Below are 13,239 nucleotides of genomic sequence, written 5' to 3'. Positions count from 1 at the left end.
CATTGTAATTGGAGGGGTCAGCTAGGCAAGAAGCAGGTGCAGACTTGAGAGTGGGCTGTGTCCCATGTGAAAGGTCTTTAAAGGAAGGATGTGGTCTAGGTCACAGATGTCCCTGAAGCAGGACCAAAGTATCGAACAGAAGAAACACTGATCAGGCACCAAATTCCAGGTGCAAGTGAGAATCCAATTCGGGGGCGGGGTGGGGGACCTGAGACACCAACAGAAAAAGATGCTGGATAGTAAGTTAAGATCAAAGGTCTAGTGCAAGAGGTAGCCTGCTCCAGGCTCAGGAGAGGGTGAGATCAAACATGTGCAAAAAAAGACCTGGGTGTCAGATAGGTCAGGGGAGTAGACAGTGTGTGGCTAGCATGGGAATTTAAGCTAGCACTGTAATCTTATGCTGGTTACCTTCCACTTTTTCAGATTCTTGATCTGTAAAATGGGGTTAATGAGGGGACTTACATAATTGTTCTGAGGATTTCATAAGTTAATATACATAAGGCACTTATTGTAGTCATTGGAACATCCTCTAATGCTGGCTATCATTACTCTCAGAATGGTATTAACATAAGAAAACTGAGGCACAGAGTGCTTGTGTGACTTTTTCAAGATTAAACAGCTAATCAATAGTGGAGGAGGATTTGAACCAAGGAATTATGACTTTGTAACCCATGCACTTAATCACTAGTTAGTGCTTCTTTTTTCAATGTGATATGACTTATCTTCTTTCTTGATATGATAAAATCTTGCTTTACAAAATATGACAGCCTCAGTTGTACTATCAAATAATATTAGTCAATGGCTGAGTTCTATTTTTATCCAGTCATCCATGCCATAGTTTTGAAAATATTTCTTGTTTTAACTAATGACTGTGTTTCTATATATTGTATATGTCTATATAAATATATATAGAATATATGCAATATATAGTATAGTTTGTATATCAATTATATTATACCATATTATATTAATTATATTATATTATGTATTTTTAAAGCTTTTATTTATTTATTTGACAGACAGAGATCACAAGTAGGCAGAGTGGCAGGCAGAGAGAGAGGAAGGGAAGCAGCCTCCCTGCTGAGCAGAAAGCCCGGTGCAGGGCTCGATCCCAGAACCCTGAGATTATGACCTGAGCCAAAGGCAGAGGCTTTAACCTTCTGAGCCATCCAGGTGTCCCTATATTATATTATTATATATTTACTATAGATTTTATCTGCCTATCTATCTAGATAGTACATGTATATATAAATAGTGTATATATATATATATAAAGATAGATGATAGATAGATAGCTACCATGTATATACAGTTTATATAGTAAAATGTTTCACCCACCTGGTTGAAGATTGCTTTTGAAATGCCATCTATTGTTGGTGATAAGTTATATTAACTTTGTTGCAAATTTGAAATCATGGGAAAGAAACACAGGCCAATGCAGCTGTTCACTTCCTGAAGCTACTTGTCTCCATCTGCTGTGATCCATTCTAGCACCCCCAGAAGCTCTGCCAATAAATTAATGTCCTTTTGTAAAGGTGGCTTTATTCCTGGGTTCTGCCATGTGACTTCCCTCCTTACAGATGAGGATAGTAATGAGTCACAAAGCAGAGAATGATGAAATTCAGCTTTGCTAGTGTGTCACTTTCAACAGTGTAGGGCACTTTCTTCTCTTGCTAGAAAGTCAGCTGTTCCTCTTAACCAGTCCCTTGTTACCCTTTCATACCTGACTCTTGCTTAGAGGTCCAGATTCACCCAACGCTCCTGCTCCCATTCTATCCCCCAGTCAGACACAGAGAGATTTTTGAATGTCCCATGCCCTATCTCTTATGCCAAATTTTACGTGTATCATTCTCTTTACTAAGAACACTTTACCCTGTTAATGTGCCTGCCTCGATAATCTCATATTGTTAGGGAACACTTCACAGACACTTTCTCTCTGTATTGGTTTGCCAGGACTGCTCTAACAAAGTACCATGGACTGAGCAGCTCAAATAATAGAATTTATTGTCTCATCATCCTGGAGGCTTGAAGCCCAAAACCAAGGGGCTAGCGGAGCTGGCCTCATCTGAAGACTCTCTCCTTGGCTTGCAGATGGCCTATTCTCTGTCTTCACACCGTCTTTTCTTTGTGTGTGTCTGTGTTTAAACACCCTCTTCTATAGGGACACCCCTCACATTGGATGAGGGCTCCACCCTAATGACCTCATTTTAACTTGTATTTCCTCTTTAAACAGCCCAGCCTCAAATAGAGTCACATTCTGAAGTACAGGCAGGGCGTGAGGATTTCAACAACTGGACTTGGAGGGGGAACAGTTCAGCCCATAACACTTCCCAATCCCGGTAAGGTCCATTCTGCTATGATTCCTGGCAAGCAATACGTGTCTGCGGCAGAGCTCCGCTCATCCGTGATATGATTCTATGTTCACTTGTCATCTAAAGACAGTGATCTCTCAAATCCTGGCCTGGCTCCTCCTGTCTTTTCTCTTTAATTATGAAACAGGCTTCCTGACAGTGTAGGTGGGAAATAAATCTATTTTAAACTGGTGAGTAATTCGGGGGAAATAAGTTAATTTAAATATAAAAATATTATCTATCTTCCATGTACTACTTAACCACCATTATTTAATTAGGATATCTGATGTCTATCTGCTGTTCTAAACCTGGAAAATCATTTTTTTTTTTTCCCCACCAACTTTCAAGATGACACTCAGCTTGTATTCTTCCTTAAGTACCACTTTGCCCTTTCTTTTATAGTTCTGGATATTTCAAAGAAGCTCCTGTATTGTGCGATTAGCAACAGCGGTTATAAGGCTCTGAGCAGGGTGACTGTGAATGATTTTCCATGTGAGCCATGATTTACTCTGAAATTTCAAAGATGGGGGAGTGTGGGCTGCAGGTAGGCAAACTAGAAAAGGAATCCATATCTAGTTTATGGAAATCACGGTTTGGTCACTGATCCAATACAGCTTTAGGAAAAGGGGCCATCAAGTTACAGGATTTCTAAGCCTCTGTATTGAACGATCTATTTAACCGATTTCATTAATCACTGGGGACCTTCTGAAAAGTTAGAAAGAACTGAGAAACAAACACCGGAAGAGTGGGATGGGAGGTCTGGGGTGAGAGTGGGGGTGGGCAAGGAGAAACTGGCGGATGCGTGATGAATGAGGTCGTCTCTCCAGCTGTAAATCTCCAGCGCCTCCGCTGCCGCCCCGACGCACAGGTGTTTAATGAGCTGCGGAGCGATCAATAGCCTATGACAGACAACTTTGAAAAATTCCCCTTGATTCACTCAAGTGTGTTAATTCCTCATTAGTTCTGATGATGTAAACCCTTTGTGATTAGCTTGGTTGTTAAATATCCACTTACGAGTGTTGACAAAGTGTAGGAAACTTCACCCTCTTGGACCTTTGCCCTCTGCATGGAGTTTGCGTGTCATCGGCCCTGAGAAACTAGGAGGGATTGCCTTTCTAGCTTCCCCACTGGTGTGTTCATGTATTTAACCTATTTCAGACCCAAAGAGGCCAACTCCCTCTCCCAAACACTACATTAGACACAGACAGACATACAGACACACACACACACACACACACAGCATTTACTCATCTATTATAAATATATTGTGTGACTAGGTTGTGTCCTATTTTTTTTTTTCAGTACACAAAGATGAAAAATTAAGATCTGAATGAGTCCATACATGAGAAACATATGCTTGATCAAACATGTGAAACTGGTTTATTGTCTAAGCTGGGCTTGCAAAGGCACACAAAAAACTAGCTTTATTCTTTCTTCCACAATTCCTTCACCCCCTCTCTGGGACAACGCTTTCTCGATTTCTGTTCAAAAGTTTAGGAAGATGCCACAGCTTTGCTAAATGCTCTTAGATGATATCCTATCTTTTCGCCATTTTTGGCATTCAAAATCCACTCTGGTTTAATAATCAAATAACTCTGGTTTAAGCTAATGTAATGATAAATATTCAGAAACCTTAGCCAGTTGAAAATATTGGATCCGATTCAGCCTTGGATGTTTTAGCCGGCAGTGGGTCAAAATTGGCTTCTCCTCTCTTTCTCTCTCACCTCATCCCATTCAGCTGCTGTTCCTGATCATTTCAGAGGGAGAGGTAATTTGCAATAAATGGTTGGCAGGGGTGTCCGCTAGCATCACTGCCCTTAAGGCATCAAATGTTCTTTTGATGGCTCCTTTGCTTATTGAGTACTTCTGTGGGCTCTCAGAGAACCTCTGCCTGGGACCTCAAGTGCTGTTTCCTAGATCTTGGCAATACTTCTTTTCTAATGAGCTCTTTATTCCAACAGCACATGAAGGAAGCATATCTTGATTGCAGTTTTCTTTTTTACTCTGATGGCAGAAAGGGACAGCTCCTAAGCTTCCTCTCGCATTTAGACTTTTCTTAGCCTGAACCAGAGGGAAACCAATGTTCAGCTAACTCCAGAAAACCTGTGTCAAACTCTCTGGGAGTTTTCATCGTAACTATCAATTTCCTTGTTTGAAATCATTAATGGACATAGAAAACACCAATGATGTTCCTGAGAACAATCCTCTCTTTGAGATCATTTCTAACTCAAGCACGTCCGTGATAGTGCAGACCTTCTGTTTTGAGTAGGTGCTGGTGATAACTGATTGCTCTGTTTACAAGTAGCACATCCAATGATTCAAATAATTTTCTATAGATTAGATTCTGGTTTCTACATTTTAGACTTTATTTATCTCCCACTATCCACATGCATCTGGTTCATGTTTATGTCACTGTGAGACCCCTGGTGCTTTCCTTGTGAGTCATAATGCCCACCAGACTTATTCCTGAAAGACCTTCCTATATCGGGTAACTAACAATAACCAACCTAGTAAATGACTCTGAATTTAATAGATACAATCTCCTAAGATCAAATAGAATGAATTCTTACTTTATCTTCCCCATTGTTCCATTCCAAAATGCCTGTAACTACACAGGTACAATCCAACACAAGGACAGTTATAGGACAAGAAATAGTAGTTTATATCTCACTTTTGCAAATTTACAAAAATATAAGACCCTATGAACTCATTACTAGTATCCTTCTAAGAGCCATGCCAGGGAAAGGTCCTGAAGCTTGAGATTCCTTAGTTCAACAATTAATCTACCTCTGGACCCAATAAGCAGCCACGATTGGGTATCTGAGAGCACCTCCAAGCTTAACAATTTCTGTAGTGGATGTTGTGTTGCACTGCCCAGATGTGTCCTTCAGGACCAAGACACTCAGAACCTGATGGCTCTCAGAAGAATCTCTCTCTGGGAATGGCTTTGAACTGAAGAGGATCCTATTCTAGTATCCTTCTCACTTAGCTAATATAAACTGATCTTTCAGGTATCAGTTTAAAAACCACTAAATCAGAAAGCCATTTCAAAACTCTCCAGACTAGGTTATACCCTCTGGTTATTTATCAGTGGTTATTGTTTATTTACCATTATCACCACGTAAAGCTTAAAATCCCATGTGCTATCCCCCCCCCATGCTTATAGTTATAATTGTGATACCTGCTACCTACTTACTTTCCACACAGGGGAGAAAAACACCTGCATCATTCATCACTGAATCCCCAGTACTATGCTCAGTATGTGTTAGAAGTTTAGTAATACTAATCACATTTAGTAAATATGTGTTAAGCCAATGGAACCACAAAATTATTGCTATGCTTTAATCCAGGAACTATTTATTTTATTAGTCATCCATCAGATGGAAGTCTTCATTTACTACTACCCCACACAATGTTGAGTTAAAAACACTTTCCATAATTTTTATGGCGAGCTCACTTAGAGATGATAAGATAAAAACCAGTGAACAAAATACACAAAATAAAACCCCTAATTTAAAAAAAATCTCCCGTTATCTCTGATAGCACTCTCCAATATAAATATAATGGGTACCACAAATACAAGCTACATATGGAATGTTAATCTTTCTGGACATTATATTTAAAAAATTAAGAGAAGCAAATAACTTCAATTTTATTAATACATTTAACTTAATCTGATATATTAAAAATGTTATTTCAACATACAATCATTATAAACATTATAAGATAATCTGCTTTCTATCTTTTAATAAAGTCTTCAAAATCAATTTGTATTTTATACTTATAGCACATCTCAACTTGGACAAGTAACATTTCAAATGTTCAGTAACTGCATCCAGTACCTACCTGTTCAGACAGTACAAATCTATTAAATACTGCCAACAGGAAATTCTAGTACTTTTTATCCAAACCACAAGTATTATCTTCCTTTATTTTATTTTGTTTTATGGGTTTGTTTCCATTTCATGTAATTCTGGTTGCCTGGTACTATCTGAGCTCCAGAATTGTATTTGGTTGCTTTGAGGAAACCAAAATATTCTACTGTTTGTATTAAAGAGAACTTTCCAGATAGTATGGTTATAAGCATAGGTCAAAGTCTCATTATAATTTTTGCATGATATATATATATATATATATACACACACACATACATATGTATATGTGCATATGTATATGTGTATATATTTAAAGCCCTAATGGGCCAATTAATAGATTTATTCTTAGTAGGTATCTTATAGCACAAGAGAAAAACTAGGTAAACTTGTAGGATTATCTATTAGATACAGATAATCGTATTAGATACAGAAAGAAAAGAAAATTTCCTTAAAGGTCATTGAATTCTTGACTGAGAATTAGCTGACAGTCAACTGGATGGGTAAAGTTCCCAGAATAAGACTTAATCCTGTTAAAGTTCAACAGAAAAATCACTTAGCATTTGTCAGGAATACTAATTTCTCCCCAGACAGAAGATTCTGTGAATTACACCATTCACAAAGGCTGTTTCTCATCACCAAGGATGGCGCTCTTCCTCTTCTAGGGAAATGGTGTTATGACAAATTTCTGTAAGTTGTTTCCATTCCTGATCAAGTTGGGACAATTCTTAATTTTATTTACTCATTACTTATTTTGCAGATAGGTCTACTGAAAATTCTCACAGTGTAAACATGAAGTGTGGGTAAGAAGTAGGTGGACACACAGATCTCAAATATCATGCTTAGAAATTTGCAATTGAATTGCAGCCTATGGAAATCCATGCCCACACTCAAAGAAGTATAGCAAAGTGAATAAAATATTTTAATAAATACAGAATGGAGATATTGAGATTGCTATCTTGTGCCAGCACCCTGGATATCCCATGACTTCAAGACTTTGGGTTTATACTGAACAATGACATTTAAATAAAAATGAATCAAGAGGTCCTTGGGTGGCCCTGTTGATTAAGTGTTCAACTCTTGATTTTGTCTCAGGTCATGATCTCAGGGTCATATTCTCTCTCTCCTTCTCCCTTTGTCCCTTCCCACATGTCCCTGCCCTGGTTCACAGGTGCTTGCTTTCTCAAAAAGAAAAAAAAAAAAAAGTAAATAAAAATGAAACCTGCATATACAAATACAAATTGTGGGCAACCTACATTATTGACACACTTCCCAATATTTTGGGATCTCCTGACAAGAGCTTCCATTTCTCAATTCCTTCTTAATCTAATATGTTGTTTCTACTTAATTCTGACCATTTCTCCTATCATTTTTCCTGGGGCCTATTCCCCTCTCAGTACCAAATATTAATCAAAACATAAAACAAATAGCTTTCTGCCCATGGATGCCATCGTGTAAGCATCATTAAAGTCTCTCCTTCCACTGCCTTCATGTCTAAGTCAGAGTCTCCCAAAGAGCCTGAATAGCTGTGGAAGCTCTTCATCGGAGGTCTAGCTTTGAAACAACCGATGAGAGTCTGAGGAGCCATTTTGAGCAATGGGGAACACTTAATGGACTGTGTGGTAATGAGAGATCCAAACACCAAGCACTCCAGAGGCTTCGGGTTTGTCACATATGCCACTGTGGAGGAGGTGGATACAACCATGAACACAAGGCCACACAAGGTGGATGGGAGAGTTGTGGAAGCAAAGAGTGCTATCTCAGGAGAAGATTCTCAAAGACTCGGTGCCCACTTAACTGTGAAAAATATTTTTGTCGGTGATATTAAAGAAGACCCTGAAGAACATCCTCTAAGAGAGGATTTCGAACAGTGTGGGAACATCAAAGTGATTGAGATCATGACTGACTGAGGCAGTGGCAAAAAGAGGGGTTTTGCTTTTATAACATTTGATGATCATGATTCTGTAGACAAGATTGTCATTCAAAAATACCACACTGTGAATGGCCACAAACTGTGAAGTATGGAAAGTGCTCTATAAGCAAGAAATGGCTAGTGCTTCATCCAGCCAAAGAGGTCGAAGTGGTTCTGGAAACTTTGGTGGTGGTCGTGGAGATGGTTTTGGTGGGAATGACAACTTTGGTCATGGAGGAAACTTCAGTGGTTGAGGTGGCTTTGGTGGCAGTCGAGGTGGTGGTGGATATGGTGGCAGTGGGGATGGCTATAATGGATTTGGTAATGATGGTAGTTACGGAGGAGGCGGCTCTGGTTACTCTGGAGGAAGCAGAGGCTATGGAAGTGGTGGACAGGGTTATGGAAACCAGGGCAGTGGCTGTGACAGGAGTGGCAGCTATGACAGCTATAACAACAGAGGAGGAGGAGGCGGCTATGGTGGTGGTAGTGGAAGCAACTTTGGAGGTGGCGGAAGCTATAATGATTTTGGCAATTACAACAATCAATCCTCAAATTTTGGACCCATGAAAGGAGGCAATTTTGGAGGCAGAAGCTCTGGCCCTTATGGTGGTGGAGGCCAATATGTCGCCAAACCATGAAATCAAGGTGGCTATGGTGGTTCCAGCAGCAGCAGTACCTACCATAGTTGCAGAAGGTTTTAATTACAGCCAGGAAACAAAGCTTAGCAGGAGAGGAGAGCCAGGGAAGTGACAGGGAAGCTACAGGTTACAACAGATTTGTGAACTCAGCCAAGCACAGTGGCGGCAGGGCCTAGCTGTTACAAAGAAGACATGTTTGAGACAATACTCATGTGTATGGGCAAAAAACTCGAGGACTGTATTTGTGACTAATTGTATAGTATAGCAGGCTATTTTAGTTTCTGTTCTGTGGAAAGTGTAAAGCATTCCAACAAAGGGTTTTAATGTAGATTTTTTTTTTTTTTTGCACCCATGCTGTTGATTGCTAAATGTAATAGTCTAATCATGATGCTGAATAAATGTGTCTTAAAACAACAACAACAAAACAAAACAAAACAAAACAAAAACATAAAACAAACAAAAATCCCCAAGATTTTGGCCTTAATTTCCTGTAGGCACGGCTTTGACAGGGTCAGGTTTCCAAGTAGAATTTAACTGAATTTGGGGATTAATGCCAACTAGGTAATAGCAAAGAGTCAATCAACAAATAACTTATAATAATTAAAGTACTAGGTAGGTTCAAAGAATTCAGTCCAAACACCTACCTCACCAATGTCTTATCTTAAAACATCCCTGACTCCTAGCTAGCACTTGGCTATTTATCTTTATCACAGACTCTTTCATCTATTTATTTCTGAGAATCCTTATCTCTTTCTTAATGGACCACTTATAGAAAATCTATGTTTTCAAGCAAAGCAATCAAGTTATTCTTATCTTAAGCCCAGGTCATCTGGATCTTAGCCTGAGGACTCTTTCAACACTAAATGTTCATGAATGAGGTCTGCTCACCACAGCTGTATTCTCCCTGAAGCGTTGTGCAGTTGCCTCTTAAAAACCATCTCTTTCAGGGTGCCTGGGTGGCTCAGTTGGTTAAGCAACTGCATTTGGCTCAGGTCATGGTCCTGGAGTCCTGGGACCAAGTCCCGTATCAGGCTCCCTGCTCAGCAGAGAGTCTGCTTCACCCTCTGGCACTCCCCCTTCTCATGCTTGCTTGCTCTCTCTCTCTCTCTCTCTCAGATAAATAAATAAAATCTTTTTTAAAAAAAACCCTTCTCCCAAAATTTCATCCCAAGCAATCTTCTCAACTGTCTTTGGGATAACTCCAGGAAATGTAATGCACAATATCAACTAAAATAAAGGGATAGACTTCTCCCTAAAAGATGGAGAACAAATGTAGCAGCTGGACACATCAGGCACTCTGCTTACACCTAAAACTGGAAATACAGAATGAAAAATCCATGGTGGAAGTCTTCTCTGGAGAAGCCTGGTAAAGTCATTCTAAGTTCTTCCCATACATACAAATTGCAATGTAAAATCATTGCATTTGCTAAGGAATTCTCTGAATGTTTTCTATGTAACGACAGGTTCTGGTCTACTTTCTCTAAAACACATCTCAAAACCACACCTGCCCCTTGAAAACAAATATACTGTATAATTGAATGATTCATTCTCGGGAGTTGCATCTCCAGAGGAGAGGTGTTATCCATTATCTGTAGAATAGTCTGGTGGAAGAATTGTTCTGTGGCTATTATGGACCCTGTGGGAGAAAATGAAAATTAGACTGGCAGGTTCATCCAAGTGCCATCATTCTGCTTGTGTGTTCACAGTGTGCAGCCACTTCACAAAGTGGAGTGAGTCTGCATTGCCTCCAAATGGAGGCCTGTGGGAGCAAGGGGCTCCTTGGGGCTGTAACTTCTGCTCAGGCACATGCACAGTTCAAACTTGGCATCATTAGCATTTCAGCACCTTCTTTTTGCAGCTGGGCTTGCTGGGACCCCAAAATAAATATTGTTTGAAAAGCCTTGTATACATTTTCATTACCAGTCTTCTTTGTGTCTCCTAAAATTAAAAGGAGGAAGGAGGAGGAGGAGGAGGAGGAAGAGGAGGAGAAGGGGAGGAAGAAGAGGAAGAAGAGGGGAAAGGAGAAGGACAAGGAGAAGAAGGAGAAGGAGGAAACAAATAAGATCTTTCAACAAACTAATAGAAAACATGTCTGTGGGGCGCCTCGGTGGCTCAGCCCTTAAACTTCAGCCTTTGGCTCAGGTCATGATCCCAGGGTCCTGGGATCGAGCCCCCCACATCGGGTTGCCTGCTCAGCAGGAAGCCTGCTTCTCCCTCTCCCACTCCCCTTGCTCATACTCCCTCTCTCACTGTGTCTCTCTCTGTCAAATAAATAAATAAAAACCTTAAAAAAAAAGATAAGAAAACATGTCTGTATAAATTTACACATGCCTAAAATGCTCCTAGCCTCTTTGGTATTTTATCATCACCTACAAATATGTAAAATGATAAAAATGTTCCAAAAATGTTTTACTTCAAATAATGTTTTCTTGGAATTTATCTGACAAGGCTAAAGAGTCTCCTGTGTCAGAACAAAAGGATGACATGTGTGGAATGTGAATATCCCTAAAACACTTGGCATTCCTGCTTTAAGATGGGTGAAAATTGGCTGCAATATTTTTGTTTGTTTGTTTTGTGATTTTAGAGCATTTACCATTTGTTGAAATAACAAATCATTTTATAAATTAGAACATTCTGAACACTTATTAGTTAAGAAGAGGGCAGAAGGGCAGGGAAAAGATAATTAACATGTGTTATATACATGTATTTTGCCCAGATACTGTAAAAAACATTTTACAAGCTATATCATTTAATCTTCACAAAAATCATAACATAGGGTTTATGTGCCCACTTTACAGATAAGGTAAATAAAGTCTTAAACCTGCAATTCCATGGAAATGGTATAGGGAATTTAAAGTACATTTTGCCAAAGTGAGGAATTACTGTGTTCCGATGGCGTTGAATAAGGACCCTCCAAGTGAGAAATAAAAATAAGAAAGAAGAGTGAATGTGCCGTCCATATTTACATATTATTTTGTATGTCCAAATTAGGAAATTAAGAAGAGATTTTATGTGCATTTGTTCCATAGTGAACTCTGCATTTGGCCCTGACTTCAGACACAGGTTAGAAGCCACAGAGAACAATAAAGCCTCATTATGTTACAGTCACACTGAGTCATTGATTCCAAGCAGTGTCCCCAGCTTCTCTGCAAGCCATCTTTATTAGTCTTGGTTCCAAATGCTTTTGGCAGTTTTGAGATGTTCAGTCAACTCTCAAAGGACAAAGATTTTGCCAAGAGTTGTCACTGGTTAGTATAGGGAAGAGTTAGCTCCAGAGGTGGCTCTCAAAAAAATGGTTTCAGAAAATTTTTCAGCAATGGCACTCCTATTCATAGGAATTCACAGCCTCCTATAGGGACAGTTATAAAAGGATTGCGCTAGTTCTCATAATGCTAAAAATAGCATATAAATTGCTTTCTTATATCATACCTGCTTATGTATGAATAAGGATGCCTATATAATTTTATTTCTGGAATTTACCTTTATGCCGTTAAAATATAATTTAAATGCCAGGTGATAATATTCAGTGATAGACAAATAAGGAGTTTCAGATCATATAAAAGTATCTTATGGTTTGCTATGTGTTGGGATGAAAACCTGAGGGGGTGTGTGTGTGTGTGTGTGTGTGTGCATCTAGAAGCCACATGGCTATAATTCATATAATTTCAATGATGGAGATCAATTTTATCTTGTATTTATTAATTTGTACCATAGCCCAAGGGAAAGAAATAAATAGAAGTCTCTGAGGAAATAAAAAAGAAACAAATATTTAAAAACTTTTGTTTAAAAGAGAAAAGTGAGATGATCAGTTAAGGTGCCAGAAGCTCAAAAAGTTAGCTGAGATCCAGTCTATGAAGAGCTTTCAATGTTAAAGGAGTATTTTAATTATAAACCTAATGCAACTTTCACCTGGTTGATATTTGCTGCCAAGGACAAGCAGTGTGTAATTGTGTCCTGTCAAGCCATACCAGTTCAAGAATCCGAAGAGTGTAATATAGCTTAAAGAAGACAACTGTCTCTGGACAAGAAAAAATTAGGGTATTTGATCTATGTTTCTGAATAGCAATATTACTGGTCGTATACTCTGGTCGTTCTTTCATTTCTTTATTCCAAATTACTGCGGATAGGAACTCAATATCACTAAAGGGATAATACGGGGCAAAAACACAGAATTAACAAGGGTGAAGATCTGGAGGTAGCTGAACAATTTAACCACTATCATCTCATGCATTCTTTGTGCCTGGTTTGAACTAGCATTTAGGTTATATTCATATTCCAACTAAATAAACCAACTTTTTAAAAATTAATTTTATTGAGAAAAGTCTACATAAAATCAAATTCACTCATTTTAAGTATTCCATTAGGTTCAACAGATGTCTATACCTGCGTGATCACAACTGTAACACACACACTACATATATTTAAATACAGAAATTATACACATACAAGTAGACATTTGTATATGT

At 38.8% G+C, this 13,239-nt stretch overlaps 1 pseudogene; it reads left to right on the top strand.

The window, feature by feature from the left end:
• The first annotated feature begins 7,713 nt into the window (after nt 1–7,713).
• On the top strand, nt 7,714–8,942 carry LOC131819357 (heterogeneous nuclear ribonucleoprotein A1-like; annotated as a pseudogene).
• Nucleotides 8,943–13,239: the final 4,297 nt, after the last annotated feature.

This window comes from Mustela lutreola, chromosome 1 (genome assembly GCF_030435805.1).
Source record: "Mustela lutreola isolate mMusLut2 chromosome 1, mMusLut2.pri, whole genome shotgun sequence".
In the NCBI taxonomy this organism is placed as follows: Eukaryota; Metazoa; Chordata; class Mammalia; order Carnivora; family Mustelidae; genus Mustela; species Mustela lutreola.
The sequence above is the reverse complement of the archived record's forward strand: the minus strand, read 5'-3'. Positions and strand labels throughout refer to the sequence as shown.